Source organism: Athene cunicularia (genome assembly GCF_003259725.1).
Source record: "Athene cunicularia isolate RWA chromosome 1 unlocalized genomic scaffold, athCun1 chr1_part1, whole genome shotgun sequence".
NCBI classification, from domain to species: Eukaryota; Metazoa; Chordata; class Aves; order Strigiformes; family Strigidae; genus Athene; species Athene cunicularia.
Genome location: NW_020799091.1, coordinates 25903973 through 25924097, shown reverse-complemented (window position 1 = coordinate 25924097; position 20125 = coordinate 25903973). Strand labels below are relative to the sequence as shown.

General features: G+C 39.4%; 1 long non-coding RNA gene across 1 annotated transcript; it reads right to left on the bottom strand.

Moving 5' to 3' along the window:
• Positions 1-1415: 1415 nt before the first annotated feature.
• LOC113485902 lies at positions 1416-11257 on the bottom strand. Its single transcript, XR_003399493.1, has 4 exons — positions 11246-11257; positions 7833-7836; positions 4586-4587; positions 1416-1577 (listed from the first exon to the last, which is right to left on the bottom strand). It is a non-coding gene; the product is annotated as an uncharacterized LOC113485902 (long non-coding RNA).
• Positions 11258-20125: the final 8868 nt, after the last annotated feature.

Below are 20125 nucleotides of genomic sequence, written 5' to 3'. Positions count from 1 at the left end.
ATCTGTTAAGGGAAGAAGCATGTACCCATTGTAGTCCATCAAAATAAAATACAGAAGACACATAGATGATTCTATGTCTATGAAGAACGGAGAAACACTTATTATCACACAGGCTTAGAGAACTAGTGTTGTTCAGCCTAGAGAAGAGAAGGTTCCAGGGAAAACTTACAGTGGCCTTCCAGTACTTAAAGGGTGCCTAAAGGAAAGATGGGGAGGGTCTCTTTATCATGTAGTGTAGTGACAGGATGAGGGGTAATGGTTTCAAACTGGAAGAGGGTAGATTTACATTAGATTGTAGGAAGAAATTCTTTACTGTGAGGGTGGTGAGGCCCTGGCACAGGTTGCCCAGAGAAGTTGTGGCTGCCCCCTCCTTGGCAGTGTTCAAGGCCAGGTTGGACGGGGCTTTGAGCAACCTGGGCTAGTGGAAGGTGTCCCTGCCCATGGCAGGGGGTTGGAACTAGGTGATCTTTAAGATCCCTTCCAACCCAAACCATTCTGTGATTCTATGGTGATTCTATGATCATAGGAGTGAAGATCAAGCAATTCAGCTTACAGCAAAGGGAAACAGCAGTTTTGAGAGTGGCTGGTTGTTGCCAGTGAGACTTATCCTAATCCACACTGAAGGGCAGAGGCCAATGGCTGTTCTCTGCCTGATTAAGGATTTGCCTGCCAGCCTGCATTTGATGAAGCATCTCAGGAGGCTGTTAAGTGTGCCAAAGCATGTGCCTTATTTATATGTATAAGGACTGCATTCAGTCTTGAGAATTGAGGATAACTAATACTAATAAACAGATAAATAAGACTGCTCTGTCTTTGTAGCAAATGTACCCAGAGATACCTGACCCACAGTAAATCAGATAGATGGATAGCTTTCCACCGGATCTGCTGCAGCAGACACACACTGAAAGAGAAAACATGAACCAGGTTTCCTGATGCCATATATGTGCATGCAGAGAAAGTTGTCTCTAAAAACCTGTCCTGCTAGTGGAGTGTTCTCCCAAAAAAGCTTCAGTGAGTCTGCTCAGAAACACCGTGCTTAGTGTAGCATTGTGTTTCCATTTGTATATCAGTGTACTGGCTAAAGACCTTAAGCAGGTCATTTGGGTAGGACTACAGGAACAGTGATAAGGCTTAAACTGAAGTGCCATAGATTACTACCCCCATTCTTTTGTAAATTCCTGTTCATTTTACTGTTACTGACTGGAATAAAATCATATTGCAAAACTGCTAACCAACATGTAACATTGTAATACTGGGACTAGAAAATTCCACCAATGTCATTGTGATGGTTTAAGCCCTGCCGGGACTGGAGACCACGTTGCCGTTGTCCCTCCCCCACCCTCAGCCGGTCAGGCTGGCAGTGAGGCACAAACCCTGGGTTAAAATAAGAAGAAATTTAATACAACAGTGTGATAAACAATCTGAACAACAACAGTAGCAATGATAACAACAATAAACAGCAATAACAGTGAACAAGACAGAAGATATGCAGAGAAATACCGCAATGGTCACGGAACAAACCCGATGTGTGCTCCCGCCACCAGAAGCCACCAAGGAAAAAGTACCTGTGCGCCGACCTGATCAACCTGATGTCAGCAAGGTATGAATAACCCGGATGGAGATCCCTTCCCCTCCTCTCTCTGCTGGGGAAACTTAACCCTATCCTAGCTGAACCAGGACAGTCATCATGAAAATCTTTGAAGTTTACTGGGAAAGCCCTGCCACACTAGGAAAGGAAGCTGTTAGTTAAGGAAACACCACTGTCTTTTATATCTTGTCCTGGAAAGATGAAAAGATCAGTGATCAAGATTAGCCCTGCAGCACTTGGCTTCCAAAGAAGTGCAACTGGTCAGGTTTCTGAGTTGTTCCTTTTGGTGGCACTCCTGGTTTCATTCCAAACCTTGTGAATTAAAACAAAGAACAAAATATGGCACTTCAATAAACTTTTCATATTCAAAATATGAATAAAACTTGGCTGCTGATTGCATACATCTGAACATCTACTTTAACAATATGTTATGTCTAAAGGATTTTGTTCTTTACTCATCCTTCTCTCCAGAGTTCCATTTTTGTACTTAGGAACATTAACATATATTTATAAATTGCACTCTGTGGGCTTACGCATTATCACATCCCTCTTCCACCATTGGTCTAAGAATGTGCAGATAGTTTATGCAGTAGTTTAAAATAGTCTGCAAGAGGTAAATAGCTGACTCTGCATGGCAATCAAGATGTTCTTGATAGAAGAGATATTTTCAGAGATCATAACACTACTGCAGAAGTCTTGCCCTTTAGTTCCTCTTTATCATTCTTATGTGCCACAGAAATTTTGTCACTAATTTCCAATTTTATAATTCAGCCTGAGTGACAGTATGTTCAAAGTCCCAGTCATTAGTTTTCTCACTGACTGAAATAATTCTCACACATCAGGGTGCACATAAAATATGGTCCTGCAATCACAGAACCCTGAAGACAAATAGCTATATGTGCCTCCAGCGCTGCCTTCCTATGAGTTTCTAAAAGATAAAATATTAAAACAAATAATGCTAGAGACAACTAAGCAGGAGACACAGTATAATAAGAAAAACATATTTACTTTTTTCCTTAGTACATTTTCATGAGAGGCTTTGAAAGGATTTTAAAAGCTTTGCTGTAAATAGGCTTCCCAGTATAGCTGTCTGATAGCTCCAGGACTTTGACAGGACCCCAAAATGCATCAAGCCCCACAGAGACCTACAGAAATCATTATTAATATTGTGCAATGATTTAGGCCAACAGAAATCTGAGATAAAAAGGTGTATTTCGACAGATAGTACATGCACTTGCAAGAAATTGTTTTAAGAAGCAAATTTATGAATGGATATAATGAAGACCATGCCTTTTTTAGGAATGTGGCACCCAACTTGTTCAGGCAGTTGTACTGATTAACTGAACTAGGACATCGGTTGTAGCAGATAAGCAGACATCTCTGATTAGCAATGCTGCTACTGCAGGTGCTTGCCTCAGACACCTCTTCAAACATCAAAAATATTCCTGGAGGTCTGAGTAAGCTTAAGTGATTAGGAGGAGGGTAGAAATAGTGCAGGACAAATTCATTATTAAGGGGCAAATGGAAAATCTAGAATGGCTATCACAGAAGTCTTCAGTGTAAGTCTGAGGAAACGTGATCTCATCCATGTCCACTGAATTCAGTAGGAAGAGATTGAAGTTCATAAAAAAGACAGCAGTAAGGCCTCCTACTAAACTTTTGTGACTTCTGAAAAAATCAGTTAGAATGATCTCATGATTTTTGGAATACTTGATTTTACATAATTTTCTAATTTCACTTTCTTTCCAAGTTAATATTCTGGTTTTAATATGAATAATTGAACATTTGTGCATTGTCTGTTTGTATCTATAAAAATATACATTATATATATATATATATAAACCATTTTCTTTCATTTATAAAAATGAATGCCTCAGAATCTTCCCCTAATGTCACTGAACTTCTGTACAGATGCAAGAAACTGCTGCCAGAAAACTGCTACTCTTTTGTGCCCTTAGTCATCAAGCTTTCTTCCACAGTGCCTCATCAGTCGATGTTTTAGACAGTATAGTTGCCCTAAGTCTTAATACAAAGAATACATTTTCTGGTTTGTGTTCTACTTGAGAAATAAAATGTAAAATCTCACTATCTGATAGGTAGATGATGCAGTGTGTGTATTTTGGATTTTAATTAAATTGAAAGTTTAAGGGGCCTGAAATCACAAAATGAAAGATACCTTTCAAGCAGTTTACAATGCATATGCAGTCTTGTATAGAAATATACAAATGTTTCAGGGTAGCTGGCTTGGTACATGTAACCCTGATTCTTTGTACTATACGACAATCTAGGGGTTAATCTGCCTTGCCAAGGAGCGGGACTTGCCTTGTTATTTACGTGATGGATAGATGTATCCTGGTATGCAACCTTCACTGTGGGTAAGCTTATAGCCAATGAACAACAACAGCCAGCGTGTGTACTTCTTTCTTCCTAATCTTATAAACAGTGGTGAGCACAGGTTGTTTCGTGTTGTTGGTAAGTGGAGGTCATCTCCTGTTAGAGAAACTTTGCTAAGATAAGCAATACAAATTGCTGGGCTGGTCTCCTGAGCTCACTGGCAGCCCTCACCTCTGGGTGACATCTTCTCAGTCTACATGCAAGCTACTTCTCCAGGGCCACCTGACCTGCAGGCAAAGATGCTGTTACTACAACTATGCAACTCTCTTGGGATCAGGATCTGCTGTGCAGACAGCCATGACAGCATGACATTCTTCTTGGCCAGGCACACACTGCCATCCCTGTGCTTTTTCTGTCAGCCTTAGCAATGGAAAGCCCAGGTCCATACAGATCTTTAAAAAAAAATATTTCATGAGCACAACTTTTTTTTTTTTTTTTTTTAAAGCCTTGACTGCACAGGTAAATTGCTGAAACTCACTCCCTTATTGGAAGAGATCTCTCTCCATTTTTTTCCTTTCTAAATATTTTCCTTGCTGCCAAGGAAACCTGGTGTAGGAATAGCAGCTGAGATAGCCTGCACATGGCTCCTGTTGCTAAGGAAACGTCTGAAGATGCCTGCAGACCTCTGTGCAGAGCTCTTAAGAACTGTTGTGCACTTGGAGGGCTGAGATCCACGTGGGTGAAAAGGCTATGGAGCAAACAGAATTGCTATTTTTCGTTTTGTTTGATATCATGATGGTCTTTAGCACTTAGTGTCTGAGATTGGTTTTCCAAAATCATAGCAATGAGAGTATCTCCCATATTCCCTTAGCACTGCTGCCTGCCTGTGCTTGTAATCATTTGTGCACAAAGTAAATAATCAGACAACTACTGTAACTGCCATATCCAATTCCCCTCACTCTTATGCTGAGTTATCCTGAAGAGAGAGATAGGAAGGAAACATAGACAGGTGTGATCTGTTTGGAAATGTAAATGATGACTCTTCAAAAGTTTTTTGTACATCTGTCTAGCCAGTATAGAAAACCAGTTTCACCTTTCTAAGAACAGTGGAAACTATATGTATTGCTAAACCACATGCTGGAATGATATTAGATTAATTCTCAAGAGTCCCAGTGATATTTCAAATGTTTCTATTTTCAGATGAGGTTATATATGCAAAATCACGTAGCAAATCTGATGACATTTCTAGTCTCCCACAAGGACTGCCACTTGTCTGCTCATTAGTTGACCTTCATGGGTTCCTCATCAGATATGCATGGGCATGTTCAGCTTTTTGACTGTAATGGTACTTCTCTTACTCATTTCAGCTCACACTCCTCACAAATTGTTTGCCTTCTACCTTAGCCAACATTCCTATACTAATAAGGATTCAAAACTAATTGCTGAAATGAATTATTGAGCAGAAATAAATTGAACACAGAAAACAAGTAACAATTTAAGATGTGAAATAAGCAAAGTTTTATAAATCAATCCACTGTGCTCAGTACACATGCTGAGTGTTTCTCTTCTAATCGGTACACAGACTTTTAAGCCATTTCTGTACATTATTTGCAGTACGTGAACTCTGAGTATATAAATTGTTATAGTCCTCTCTCTGACTCAGTCTTTGAGTGAAAATGCTAACAGGTACACAAGCCATTGTGCTCTGTGTCTTGTGGGACTGGCCAAATAAAAAGCAACTGCATAAATTAATGACTCATATGGAGAGTTTCATGAGCTTTGGGATTATACTGGCAGCAGAATAAGAAGCAGGAGCTGGAAATGAACTGAAAGCCCAGATCTTACCTTTCATATTAAAAATGTAGTTGAGGTTGTAATAATAAAATGTTGTTATTATTTAGTATGTCTCTAGACACAAAAATACTGACCACATCATGGTATAAAGAATTAATTCAGCCACACCTTCAGGATCTCTCTGCCTGCTGGCCACAAAACTAAGGAGCTAATCAGACTTTATCTTCATGTTCACCGTGAGCAGTTAGTCTGTGAATCTGACTCATCCTTAGCAGCTTTGGAGAAGTCTTTGGAATGTTTTTTTGCTCTTTTCCATAACTGTCCTTCCAAAACCTTACCAGAGTTTTCTCCTGTTACCACACTGTGTTGCATGGGGGCTCTAAAGAGAAAAAGTTTGGAGAGGGTTTTGAGAGGGTACCTTTGCAAGTTAAATAGTTATAACAAAATGAGGTCTGTGCTGGGAACAGCTGACTTTTTCCTCAGGCAGGCTTTCTGAGGCAGAAGAGTCCAGGAGAAGTAAGAAGAAAAACTGCTTCTTTCTTTGCAAAGACTTCAAATTAAGAAACATAAAATCACATTTTTTACTGTAACTGAAACAGTATCTTTCAGCGCATCATGAAAACTGAGAGAAGTAGCAGCCTATCATTTCAGCGTATCTCTTGAGCAGAATGCTAGCTTAAAGAATAATATAATGCAAAGTCAAACGCTTGGCCCACATCAGTCTGTCTATACACTTTAAAAAGCCTTGGTCTTCCATAACCTGTACAGATGTACTCATCAGAGGCCAGGATCAGATTTCCTCTTCTGTTATACCACCCTAAACTATAAAATTCTCATGACTAGACATTAAGTAGACTGGTATATTCCAGTAAAACCTGTCACAGAAATAAATTCAAATGTTCCAAGAAGAAAATAAAAAATGGTTTGTCAAAAGCAAAGCACAGCTCTGGAATCAACTTCTTTAGACATTCGTAAATAGGGAATCCTGACTCACATTGCCTTGCATTGTGATGTTATCTTTAGGAAAAAAAAGGGCTAGGCTCAGTTCAGATAAGAGCTGAGGTATTTGTATTATTCTCCTGTATTTCCACTTCTACTTTAAATCAAGTGTAACTAGGGCCCCATGGAGTTTGAAGTGCAATACTAAATATTTAATCATGTGAAAAAAGCACTATAAAGATAGGGAATACTGAGGTTTTGGATAGCACCAGAAAGGTCATTATGCTCCTGGTGGTGTTCTCTGTCTGACAGTATGATAGATAGAGGGGATAAGTAGGACTCATCAGAGTGGCCAGAGTTTGAATACCAGAATAAAGCAAAGTGTCATGAACAAGATATAAAGCTGTGCTTAAAGATGTTTTTGTTATTGTTTTCCACTATTTCAACAAAAATAACTGAAATCAGTGTTAAATCCCATATTGTCTGTACAAAGGACTCCCTTGTCCTGCTGAAGGATGTTTTCCATAAAAAGATAAGAGATCATGTATGACCAGTGTACTCAGAGCAAACCTGTGGAGAAGTGACCCTATAGCAAGCAATGGTCAGCCAGGTTTAGCTGCTACATACCTACCAGTAAGGTCAGGAAGATCCCTGGGGAACTGTTGTTAGCCCTTCATCTCAACCTTCTTCCAAAATCACTTGGCCAACTGAACTGGCTCAGTCTGAGTCTGAGAGGGAGCCTTTTATTCAGTTAGCAATTGGTTTCTAATTAGTCAGCACTGTGAATTCACTGTAATGCCACTCTGTCTAACCCCTGGTGATCTGAGAGGACCTAGACTTGCAGTTTCCCACAGTTGTGAATTCATAAGCTTGGAAGATGGCTGGAATTCATATCCAATGAAAACTAAATACTCTTTTCCCAAAGGTACAACGATTTCTAACACATGGATAAATTTCCCTGTATTTCTTTTATGGTTTACCCCAAAACTTCTTATTTTCATGAGTTTACAAAAATGGTCACTTCACTTAGCTATAAAAACTGGTTTAAAATTTTCATGCATATATCCAAAATAAAACTCCATTTCCACAAAATTATAAAACTGGAATGAATTACTTCAACAGTCATAAAGAAACATAAAATTATTCCTTGTGAATATTAAAGCAGGTGTCTCAGGACTCCCCTGGTTAGAGGTAAGCAATAGTTATTGCTACAATTATGATTACATATGCATAGTTTATGTTAGAACCTGATTAGCAGGCAATAAGAACAAATCCTGTAATGGCGATAAGGAAGTGTTGTTCTCTAATGAAGCGGAACTACAATTCTGACTGGGGAAGAAAGAGATGTTACTGTGGTTGAAATAGGAGAAAAAAATAGCAAAATGTTTGCCTAGCTCATGATGGTTTTCTTCACATGATTTTCCACTCATTGAAGATTTGAATTTTCTGGGACATAAAGATTATTCACACTGAAGTGCTGGTAAAAGTGAAGCAGCTATTATACAAAAAATGTCCTGAAAGTGCAGATGAAACTCATATTAGCAGAGTGAAAGCTACAAATAGAAGCACATGGCTCAAAGTTCTGTTACCCAGGATTCTCTTCTTTCTCTTAACAAATAGTCTTACCACACTTTACCAGTTACTTATACCTTTTCAGTAATCAAATACCACTGATATAGAAATAGTGCCTATGCTGCAGATCAAGATCTCTCAAGCTCTGAGCACTTCACAGAATTACAGAATGGTTGAGGTTGGAAGGAGCCCCTGGAGGTCATCTGTTCCAACCTACGAGCAGTATCACAGGCCCAGGACTGTGTCCAGATGGCTTTTAAATATCTCCAGGTATGAAGACTCCACAACTTCTCTAATCAACCTGTGCCAACATTTGCTCATCCTCACAGTAAAAAAGTTTCCTGATGTTCAGAGGGAACATCCAGTGTTTCAGTTTGTGCCCACTGCCTCTGAGCCGTCAGTGGGCATCACTGAAAGGAGCCTGGCTCCCTCTTCATTACACCCTTCCACCAGGGTTATTCTGCATATTGATGAGATCTCCCCCTGAACCTTCTCTTCCTTAGGCCAAGCAGTCCAAGATCTCTCAGCCTGTCCTTATGTGAGAGATGTTCCAGTCCCTCCATCTTCTTAAGGGCTCTTTGCTGGTCTGTCTCCAAGAACTCCATTTCTCTCTGGTACTGGGGAGCCCAGAACTGGACACAGTACTCCAGGTGAGGCCTCACCAGGGCTGAGCAGAAGGAAAGATCACCTCCTTCGACTTGCTGGAAATGCTATGCCTAATGCAGTCCAGGATGCTTTCTTTGCCGCAAGGACAATAGTTCTTCCATGAATGGCAGATTTCTCATGAACATGGTTAATTATTTAATTTATCTCTCAGAGAAGAAGTTGTGGATGAGGAATCACAAAGATTCAATTGTCTTCCCAGATTTCACAAATGTGGTGAACAATCTTGGGCAAACTATCAGACCTCTATGTTGCTTTACAAAAAAAAAAAAAAAAAAAGATATGATTCATGTTTCCCATGTTTGAAGAATATTGAGACTTACGGAAAAGATATAAAAAGGTGCAATTCTCTGAATAAGAAATTGAAAGCTAAAAAAAAAAATAAATTAAATGTCCACTTTTTTAAAGAAGTACCTTTTCTAATAACTCCATGCAACAAAGGAGGCTCAGCTCCATCTAATGAGAAACAGTTTTGCAGAGGAAGACCTAGGGACACTTGTAGACACTTCAATCAAAGGTGCTGTGTGAAACAAGGACTCATTTTCGCTGAAAACCAACAGAAATAAAAACCTAAGTGTTGCAAACATTTCCATCAGATTTGTTTTGATTTTTATTTACCTTTGGAAATATTTAAATGTGTTGAAAATCTGTGGAAAAGTTAGTGCAAATATTTGATTCATTTTTGCTTTGTTTTTCTGTGCAGTTGATAAGCTTTTGCCCATACTTATCAAGCAGAGGGAAGTATGACTCTTCTCATGCTGAAGCATTAAAGACTGCTGCAGTCAGGGTAGGCATGAGATACACCAAACTAAGAATTAAGTGATAAGCATGAAAAAGCCAAGGATCTCATCTTTGGCTATGTTTAGAAAGGAGCAGACATATCTTCCTGGCAAGATTCCCAAAAGTGCATCAGTGTTTGCACATACAAGAATAAGAACTATAGAATAAAATATTTTTTTCCTGATTTTAATCTACATTTCTATTTATTTATTTACTTTTGTTTGCTTTGAGATTAGCTTTATGAGTGAGAGTTATACATCCTGTTCTACTTGTAAAATTTGCCTTTTGCCAACACTTCTGTCTGAGATCACATTTCAAAACTGCACCCAGCTGGTTTATCTTGGAGGATTTGACTTCCCTCCTAGTGGCTTACTACCCCCTATTCAGATATAATGACTATGCAGCTACCCTATTTTCTGTACCATTATAAATTGTCCTTAAGTGGTATTCCAAGCATCCTTGACAGAGGTCACAGTTTAGACACCTGTCTTCAAGGGATCACAGTGATGGAAAGCTTTCTCTTTGGAAACCCTCAGCATTTGCTAAATATGCTACACTGTCTGTGTAAATGCACAGGTCTGAGCAGTGGGATGTTGACAACCAAATTACAGCGATGTTTCCTGAAGAGGAGGAAGTGATCAAAGCTTATTTATTCTACTAACTCATAACTTGCTCTGTGTACTGGGTTTGACCTTGACTTGCTGCAAGACGCCCACCCACCTGCTCTATCACTCCCCCTCCTCAACAGGATAGGAGGAGAAAATAAGATGAAAAAAAAATCATGGGTTGAGATAAAGACAGAGAGGTCACTTACTAATTACCATCATGGGCAAAACAGACTCAACTTTGGGAAGATTAATTTATTGCCAATTAAAAATAGTGTAGGATGATGAGAAGCAACGACAAAGCTAAAAAAGCTTCCCCCTATCCCCCGCATTTTCCCAGGCTCAACTTCACTCCTTCCTTCCCAACTCTTCTACCTACAACCCAGAGTGGCACAGGGGGATGGAGAATGGGTGCTGTGGTCCCAGCAGCTCCTATCTGCTGTTCTTTCCTCCTCACACTTTTCCCCTGCTCCAGTGTGGGGTCCTTCCCACAGGAGAGAGTCCTTCAGAAATTGCTCCAGTGTAGATTCCCCATGGGCCACAGTTTCTGCCTGAAAATCTGCTCCTGTGTGGGCTCCTCTCCATGAGCTGCAGCTCCTGCCAGGAGCCTGCTCCTTGTATGAGCTCTCCACGGAATACACCATTTTTCAGGGCATATCCACCTGCTGCATCATGGGGTCCTCTATGGACTGTAGTGTGGATACCTCCTCTGACATTGTCCTTCACAGCCTGCAGGGGAATGTCTGCTTTGGCTCCTGGAGCACGAGCACCTTCCCTGCCTCCTTCTTCTCTGACCTTGGTGTCTAAAGGATTGTTTGTCATATTTTTCTCACTTCTCTCTCACAGCTACTGCAGAGCATTTTACCTTTTCTTAAATATGTTAATACAGAAGTGGCACCAGCATCACTCATGGCTCAGCTGTGTCCTGTGATGAGTTTGCTGAAGTGGGCTGGCACTGCCTGGGACCAACATGAGCAGACCTTGGTCTCTTCTCACAGAGGTCACCCCTGCAATCACCCCACTACCAGAACCTTGCCACATAAACCCAATACACTGCGATAGTCTCTCTGCTATTAGAGACAGGTTGATCCTTCATGTCACTTGGCTTAAGCATTCCCTTCTCACCCCGCTTTCATACATATGGACACACACACACACACAGAGCTCAAAGCCATTCTACTGGAAGCTCCTGCACTACAGTGAAGCATGTCTGCCTCATGTCATAATGTTATGAATATTTTATGAGGATGTTGTAGTGAGTTTCCTCAGTAATTTCAGAAACTGGTCAGTGCCTCCAGCACATTTTCAGGAATTGTTTGCATCATCCATATTATCTAACTGATCTCACTGTTCTACTTGCTATCAGAAGCTTGGCTGACAGAGAAGAATCAAAATCCCTGTCTGTCATGATGAGAGAATTCTGGCTGTTTATCATCCACAGTTTAGATAAGAAGTCAGATGATGGAACACTGAGAAGTGACAAAGTTATGAAATAAATAAAAACCCCTTTGAGCTCAAATACTCAGAACCAGAGGGAAGAGTTTATTTTTTTCTCTTGTATCTATCTGTGGGACTCTGAACAACAGCAGGGATGCCCTCTACATCAGACCTTTTACTGACATCAAACCAGCATATTCCCTGTGCACTGGCCTCACACAAGAGGGACAAGTATTCACATGTTACAAGGATATTGTGCTGTTAGTAGATGTCTGCTAAATATTGTGATAGGGCTTGCTAGTGTAAGTCTAGTGACTGTATGTGTGTGTGTAGACAGTCAAGCATCCTAAGGAAGTGCTGTTTAAGTGTATAGGGGTATATCAGTCTAAGAGTCCTTTTCCCCTTCCAACTTAACAGTTGAGTCTTGCCACTTTCAATTGAATTTCACAGAGAAAAGTTAGGCTTCTACAGTTTTTACAGAAATGGGAATCTGGGTAGAAGAAAATATTTGTGTCCCCAGATAAAGTAGGGGTAGCAGCTGATTTAATCTATGTTATGCACCCAATATTATGCTTGGAAAGGAGAAGTTATGGTGACTCCAGCTACACAGAAAGCTTTGATCTGAGTTCACACTTTAGCAGATATGAGGTAATTTAACTATGTTACAGAGCTGCCAGAGCCCAAGATACGCTAGGTTCAGTGGCCCTAGAGCTAGCTGGTTTTCTCCATGATCAGGGTTCTGTCATTCTTTTAGATAAGTTTTACATTCTTACTTATTCTAGAAACCAGACCCTTTTTAACCAAAGGCTATCTAAATATAAAGTTATGAGAGATATGTTTCAACTGGGAATGACAGACAGACAGAGCTCTCAAAGATACCAGCTCTGTGGGAACAGGCTGGGGAGAGAAGTGACTTTCTGTTGATGTCCCCATTATGGAAGAGTTGTGTAAGCCTGGAATCAGAGGTCAGAGATCTGAATCTCACATCAGTACTTGCAGCTGACATGCAAATGAAGCCTGCAAAATGTATGGTGTCCTGTTGAAGAAATACTACCATTATGCCCACTTGGTAACACAGGGAGAGATCCACTCATGTCCAAGGGGGCAGCATAGGACAGCACTGAACTGCGCTGAATCAGGGGATACAGACCTCAATGACTATCATGCACACCAGCAGAGGTCTAGCCACAGAGGTCAATGGTAGCAAGTTTTCACTTTTCCACCTCAACAAGTTCAGGTTTATCTCAAAGCCTGTCTTCAACTCCAGCAGTTTTTGTCTCTGGGACATTTGTAGCCTCTGGAACAATGGTGTGTTTTATTCTGGCCTTTCCCCACACCCATGAATAGGGTCTTCTGACAGGACTTGAACTTCTATCACTTCTGCAGAAAGGGAGGTTTGGGATGAAGAGATCTCAGTGCACAGCCCATATTACTACTTCTTAAAGCTTTCCTAGGATATAATATAACGCTTTTTTTGTTTTTTAATGTTTTATAATCTTTTAAATAGCTTTGCATCTAAATATTAACATCAGTAATCTGATAGGTAGGATAATCTATGAGATAATTGAAACAGAAGCACAGTTCCAAAATAAGTGCTGTCTGGCATTTTGCCCTTTCTTAAATATGTTTTCCTAGAGGCACCACCAGCTTGGCTGAGAGCTTAGCTGTGATGGTCTGTATCCAGCAATGGGCAGCTTCTGGCCTCTCCTCACAGATGCAGCTCCTCTGCCTGCTACCAAAACTTGCCACCAACACCTTACAAGTATGAAAATAGAAGATGTACATATGTTATACACTGGACAAACGAGAAATATTCTAGTGAGAGAGAGCATAACCCCAGAATTTTCCTCCATCTTCCCATGAAACACCCTTAACTTCTTTCTCCCTCTCTCCTAAACTCATGGATCGTGTTCTGCTCTGTATTCTCCTCTCAAATCAGACAATTTACATGTCACCTGTTTTTTTTTCATATCTGATCTACTTCACTTAATTGAAAATTTCTTACCATTGTGTTTATCTTTTAGCAGCTCTAAAGATTTGAGGATCAAATTATTTTTATAAAGGCAAAAATGGTGAAAAATAATTGGATATACTTATTGGAAAAAAAGCATGTTCAGCAATATGGTTACCATCTGCATAATATTTTTTTCCATCATCTTTTTTTTTAGCTTTTCTTCTTTTTAACTTGTGTTGTCCATATTGTTATTGGGTATCCAGTCCTTATATAAATTCACAAATTGTGTAGTAGATAAGCTTCCTAAATGGAATGTATAGCTTGGATTGTGAAAAACAAAAAATGAGTTGCTTTATGTACAAAAAAAATCCAGCATGCAAAAGTGCAGTACATTTTAAAGTCAGATGATAAAAGATGAAAAAATCCTAATTATTTTTCTTGTCTTGTTATGAATAAAACAAAATTTCACACAATGACCTCGTTCAAAGTGTAAGATTTAGTTGAGTAATTATGTTTTGAATTCTGTGTTTAAAATAATCTCTGAAACTTGTTTTCCCTCTTTCAATGTCAGTTCTTCTTTATGCAAAACTTAGGAAGAGGCTCTTCATGAAGAATAAACCAGCCACAGAAGTGACAGGCACCTGTTTATCCAGTCTGTCAACATTTATATTGAAAGTAAGTACATAGCAGCAGTTAATATCACCTGTAAAATTACAGAACTAAATACTGTTCCTAACTGGTACAATCAGATGCTGAGAATATGTTTTTAGGGGCTTTTCATTTTTAATGCAGAATATCCATTAAGATACGCTATGCTGAAAAATCAGTGTCCTTTTTTTTCAGCTGAAAATTCCACTAATAGCCAGGCTAGTATTGCCTCTGAGGCAGAAGCTGAAATAAAATGTCTCTATTTATCCTTCTCTAGATTTTCATCATCACAATGTCATTTCTCTAGATATATTAAGAAGGAAAGCCTTTTGCTTTTTTCTGTACACAGTGAGTACAATGCTACTGCAAATATAGCACAGTAGGTTATAGCACTGCTTTCATTTGTGTCTCTATTTCCACATTCCTGTTCACCTCTCTTAACGTTACAACATAGCCTCGTAAAGATTTTTCCAATGCACTTTTCATCATCCAAGATGGTCTCTACAGGCTGGTTGAAACAATCAATGTTTTGCTTTTTGGTGGAGTTACCACATGGTGTTACAGGCAAATGAAGGCAGAGGATGGCTGTTGGGAGGTCCTCCTCCAGGAGCACTAGAAAAGGGGTCAGGAAAGGGATGGTAGGAGCTTATGAAATGGTAACCAATGATGGTAGGAGACACACAGAGTAGAAAGGAGGAATGATATACATGACCTGGAGCATGGATGAACATGCATATTTGACATTAGGTATTAATATGTGAAAGATTTTCTTTACATTGCTTCATTCACACCTGTGTGGGAAAAAGTAAAAGAAGGTTTTCTTTGCTGTTGCTGCTCCCTGTGCAACAGAAACACATCACCTTCATTTTGCTTATCTCAGTACCAAAGGAGCTTGCTGACATGGAAGCACTGAACTATTTCTGTACTGTGTATCTGGAGTACTGTGCTATGAATGTCTCTGTAAGATAAGGCAACTGTAGCCATCAGTGGTAATACACTGAGAGAGCAAGCAACCAAGGCAAGACCAGTAGCATCTGGTTAGCACAACTCCCACCCACAATCTTGTTCAGTGCTAATGCTAGCATGAGATTTGTGTTAGTTAATCACTCCATAAGCCCTTGGATTGTTACTAATGCTAAGGCAGTACTTAATTTTTAGGTACTTCACCAGTGGAGACTATGCCATGAGACATTGAGGATACGTCTATACAGTAAATTAAACACAGTTAAAATGGCTTCCAGTACTAAGGACAATTGACGTGCAACAGCTGTCTCCATGTTCGCAAATTTTCAAACCCTCCAAAAAGTGCCTTTTAGAAATTGTTCCTGATCTGCTCTAACTCCCAGATTATTCCCTGGTATTGCCTCAGAGAGCTTGACTAGTTGGCAGAAGTCAAATTTATGGCTTGGACTCTTCTTACAATTTAGAATGAATTGATTTCTACAGCCAAGAAATGTTGCCTGGCACTAGTTAATTTTCAAATACACTAGGACCCTTCATTTTACAACTGACTCCATACGAATATCCCTTTGCTTCTACACAGGACCCCAGTAATTTAGCTGGAATTCTGCATGACAATAAAGTACTAATACTGCAGGTACAATGAGAGTGTTGGGATCAAGTTGTGAAGACGGATAAAATGTTAGTGAGAGATGGGGAAAAAATTATAACAAGATAGTTACTGGCCATGAGGAAAACCAAAAAATACATCAGCCTCACTACAGGCACCTGTAAAAAAGTGGCTTCAGAAGGGTTTTAGTGTTGCTAGGATTCCAACGAGCATCTGTAACTTTAGTAAGTTTGGGGTTTTTGGGATTTTTTTTTTAGGAAAGCAATAGAATAAATATCACCTATGGTCTTTTAGTTTGACTATGGGAAAATACTTTGTTGGCTTTTTAAGCCTTTTATTGTTTTGCAGTATGTATGCACCGTTGCAGAGACCTTGGCTTGAACTTTAATGTCTTAGGAACACCTAAATGTTACCTGTGGGTTGACTTTTCTTAGTGTACTCTGTTTTCCGGTCATCTCTGCAATTAACAACTGTTTTGCTCACTGAGGATACCAATTAAACTCGGACACCAGAGTGAAAAGAGCAGGCATATTTTACTGGTGATAAAATATACAGGATTCATCATAGGTCAGTCTGGCTTGGGCTGGTTGTCCAAGCCTTAGCACTTCAACAACTAATTCACAGTAGAAAAAAAAAAGATGTGCTGGAGAAATGATAGATCTAATTTAAGTGAAGTTAGTAGTGTGAACTTTCATTTTTGCTGAAGCTAAAATACTTAAAATGTTAAACTGTGGCGTTGATGATAAATCTACAGTCATTCAATAGATGAGCAGAACTGGCTACTGATCCAAAAACCAAAAAGAACAGGATGCAGGTGCATGTTAGGAAAGAGATTGTTTAAAGAAGATCCTGCCCAATGTCTCTACAGAGCTAGATTTTGAAGTGATCATTAGGGCTGATCAGAAGCTGATGAATTTAACTTCTGTTTTTTAAATAAATTATATTTAGTAAATAATTCTGTCTTTTCACACTCAGAAACCCAAAACTGTCTCAAGAAGAAATGTAATTTTTCAATAATAAAGATTAGCACTATGGTTTCTTGTGGATCTAGAAATAATATTTTTTTAAGGTATGAAATCAAGTTTTTTATTATAACAAGGAGATAATTTGCATTCAACAATATCACTTATATAATGTGCTTCCATCTAAATCTGACTACAGAGAAATTAAAGGAAATTATATATACACACATTGCAGAGAGGATTCCAGATCATGTAGTTAGTATCTCAAAAAGGACCACAAAAGTAAACAAAAGCCTAAACAAGTTGGAAAAAAAAAATGTTCTGCAAAGAATATTACATCTAGGTTAGGTGCCTAAAAAAGGCAGGTATTTAAAACAGGATGACAGTTTGGAAGTGCTTAACTTTCTTCTTGGACTGGCAAAGGTGTTTTGGCATCTGTTGTCCACTGGCTCTCAACTACTGCCACTTAATTAAATTTAGATTAAATCATTCATCCTTATAAACACAATAACAATCAAAATAACATCATCACCACACTAACGAATGTGGACAATTTACACACATTCCACCCCTCGTTCTTCACCACAATTACAATAAAATTTCCCCACAATTATTCTGCTGTCTAACATTGTTCAGTCCGTTTCACCTATTATCTCTCCCAATTACTATCTTTATATTTAATTCCGAAGAGTCCCCTACTGGGGTCCACAAAGGATTGTGATGGATTGACCTTGCCTGGCTACCAGGTGCCCACCAAGATCCTCTGTCACTCCCCTTCCATCAACAGGATGGGGGAGAAAATAAGACAAGGGAGTGGTATTCAACAGTTACCATCACCGGAAAATGTCTTGACTTGGGGGAATTGATTTAATTTATTCCCAATCAAACCGAGCAGAATAATGAGAAACAAGAACAAATGTAAAACACCGTGTCCCCACTCCTTCCTTTTTCCCAGGCTCAATTTCTTTCCCAAGTCTTACACCTTCTTCCCGTGAGCAGTGCAGGCATATGGGGAATGGGGGTTGTGGTCAGTTTGTAACAGTTTGTCTTTGCTGCTGCTTCATCCTCCCACTCTTCACCCTCCCACAGGATACAATCCTTCACTAACTGCTCCAGTGTGGGTCCTTCCCAGGGGCTGCAGTTCTTCAGGAACTCCTACAGGGAGCCTGCTCCTGTGAGGGCTTTGCACCACCTGCAGCTTCCTTCAGGGCACATCCACCTGCTCCAGTGTGGGGTCCAGCACAGGCTGCAGTGGGGATATCTGCTGCACTGTTGGTCCTCCGTGGGCTTCAGGGAAACAACCTGCTTCACCATGGTCTTCACCACGGGCTGTGGAGGTATCTCTGCACTGGTGCCTAGAGCACCTCCTCCCCCTCCCTCAAGTCCAGTACTTTGGTGTCTGCAGAGTTGTTTCTCTCATATTGTCCAACTTCTCCCTCCCAGTGTTTTTTATCCTTTCTTAAATATGTTATCACAGAGGTGCCACTAACATCGCTGATGTGCTTAGCTTTGAACAGTAATGGATCCATCTTGGAGTTGGCTGGAAACGGCTCTGTCTGACATGGGGGAAGCCTCTGGTGTCTTCTCAATGCCTGGAGCCCCCACTACCAAAACCTTGCCACATAAATGCAACACAGACACCCAAGTACTTGCTGCAAATTCAGTGGCAAGGTAAACAAAGGTAAGGAATAGCTTTAAAACATGTAAGACGTGTCAGGGGACCATAAAAAAGCTTACATGTGAAATTAGAAAAAGGAGTCTTCTAGCAGTCCAGAAGTGAGGCCCTAGACCTGCTTTTCCTAATGCAAAGCACTCAGTACAGATTGTTTCAAAGAGAACTTAATGCATTTATAGGTGGGTTTGTTCTGTTTATCTATGACACAGGGTTTAACTTGATGACTTGGAAATTGCTGTGAAATTTCTGTGCTTTTATATCTGCCGATAGCAATAGGCTAATGATAAAACATGAGTTAAAAACATTATCGTCAGTATGCTTTCATTAGAAAACAACAGGAGGTCCATTCTTATTCAATTTATCCCGGAAAAAAAAAAAAAAAAAAAAAAAAAAAAAAAAAATAAATTAAATATCTATCAGACTCAAGACAATATATTTATAGAGATATCTTCATAACAGGTATTTTAATTAAATTCCAGCATCCACATTATATGAGTGCTCACAAGAGAGGCTGATGTAAAATCATCCAGTCAGCTTCACTGTTTAAATACATGTTGACACTTAAAAGGTTCTTAACAAAAAGAACATGAATTCCCAAGTATAGATTTATATGTAGTACTAGAAAGGAAGGATTTTCTTCCATGATGCATTTGAGGTGTCAGGATGTTATTTACTCCCATTTCACTAATCCATTTTATGAACAAAGAAGATGCAGAAATCTAATATAATTACAAGTTTTTCTTTTGGATCATGAACCAGCACATGTTCACTTCTCTCTAATTTTCTAAGTATGACCACCTTCACCACAAGGGTGAAGAATATATCTTGGGGCAGGAATTTCTGAAATCATTGAAAGTGAATTTCCCAGAGGTCCCTGTTCATGGCCCCTTGATATATAAAACTTATTGCATCCTATTAGATTTTTGTAGCTTTAAGAATTATTTTAGATTAATATTAATGTTTTGCATATATTATTTCTCTTAATATTTACCTTAAACATAATGTCACTGCAGTTCATCCTGCATTGCTGGGGTTTTACTCCTAGGCAGCAACAGAGGGTAATAACACTGAGACATAAATGACATCTAACAGTAGTGGGTGTGAATACAACACAGTATGCCATTTCTGTGCTGCTGAAGTCTAACTGTTTTTCAGGGACAGATTTTCTTTTTTGCTACAGGCAATTAAATTACTTTTTATATTAGGTATTCAGTTCCCACTCTAAGAAAGGCCACCAACCTTTATTGAGAAAGGCTGGAAGTGTGAAATATATTGGAACTTTCTCTTGTCTCAGTGAAACATTTTCAGGTCATATACAGTCTGAAGGGAATCAAAAGACAAATTTTCTTATGGTATTTGAGGGATACTGGCCACAGAGATGTTCATCTTGTAAACAGAGGAGTGGCACTACCCTTATATAGGTAGACAGTAAATTAGGCTGCTACTGTTGAAACCAGGAAAGATCCTGCTAATCCTGGTGTTCATCTCCATTGCAGGACCATGAAACTGAAGAATCCTGGATGAAGCAGCAACTGCAAGTGAGTTTCTGAGATTGTTAAAATCCAGCAGATTTTTTATGCTCTACAGAAGTAACCTATGCAGAA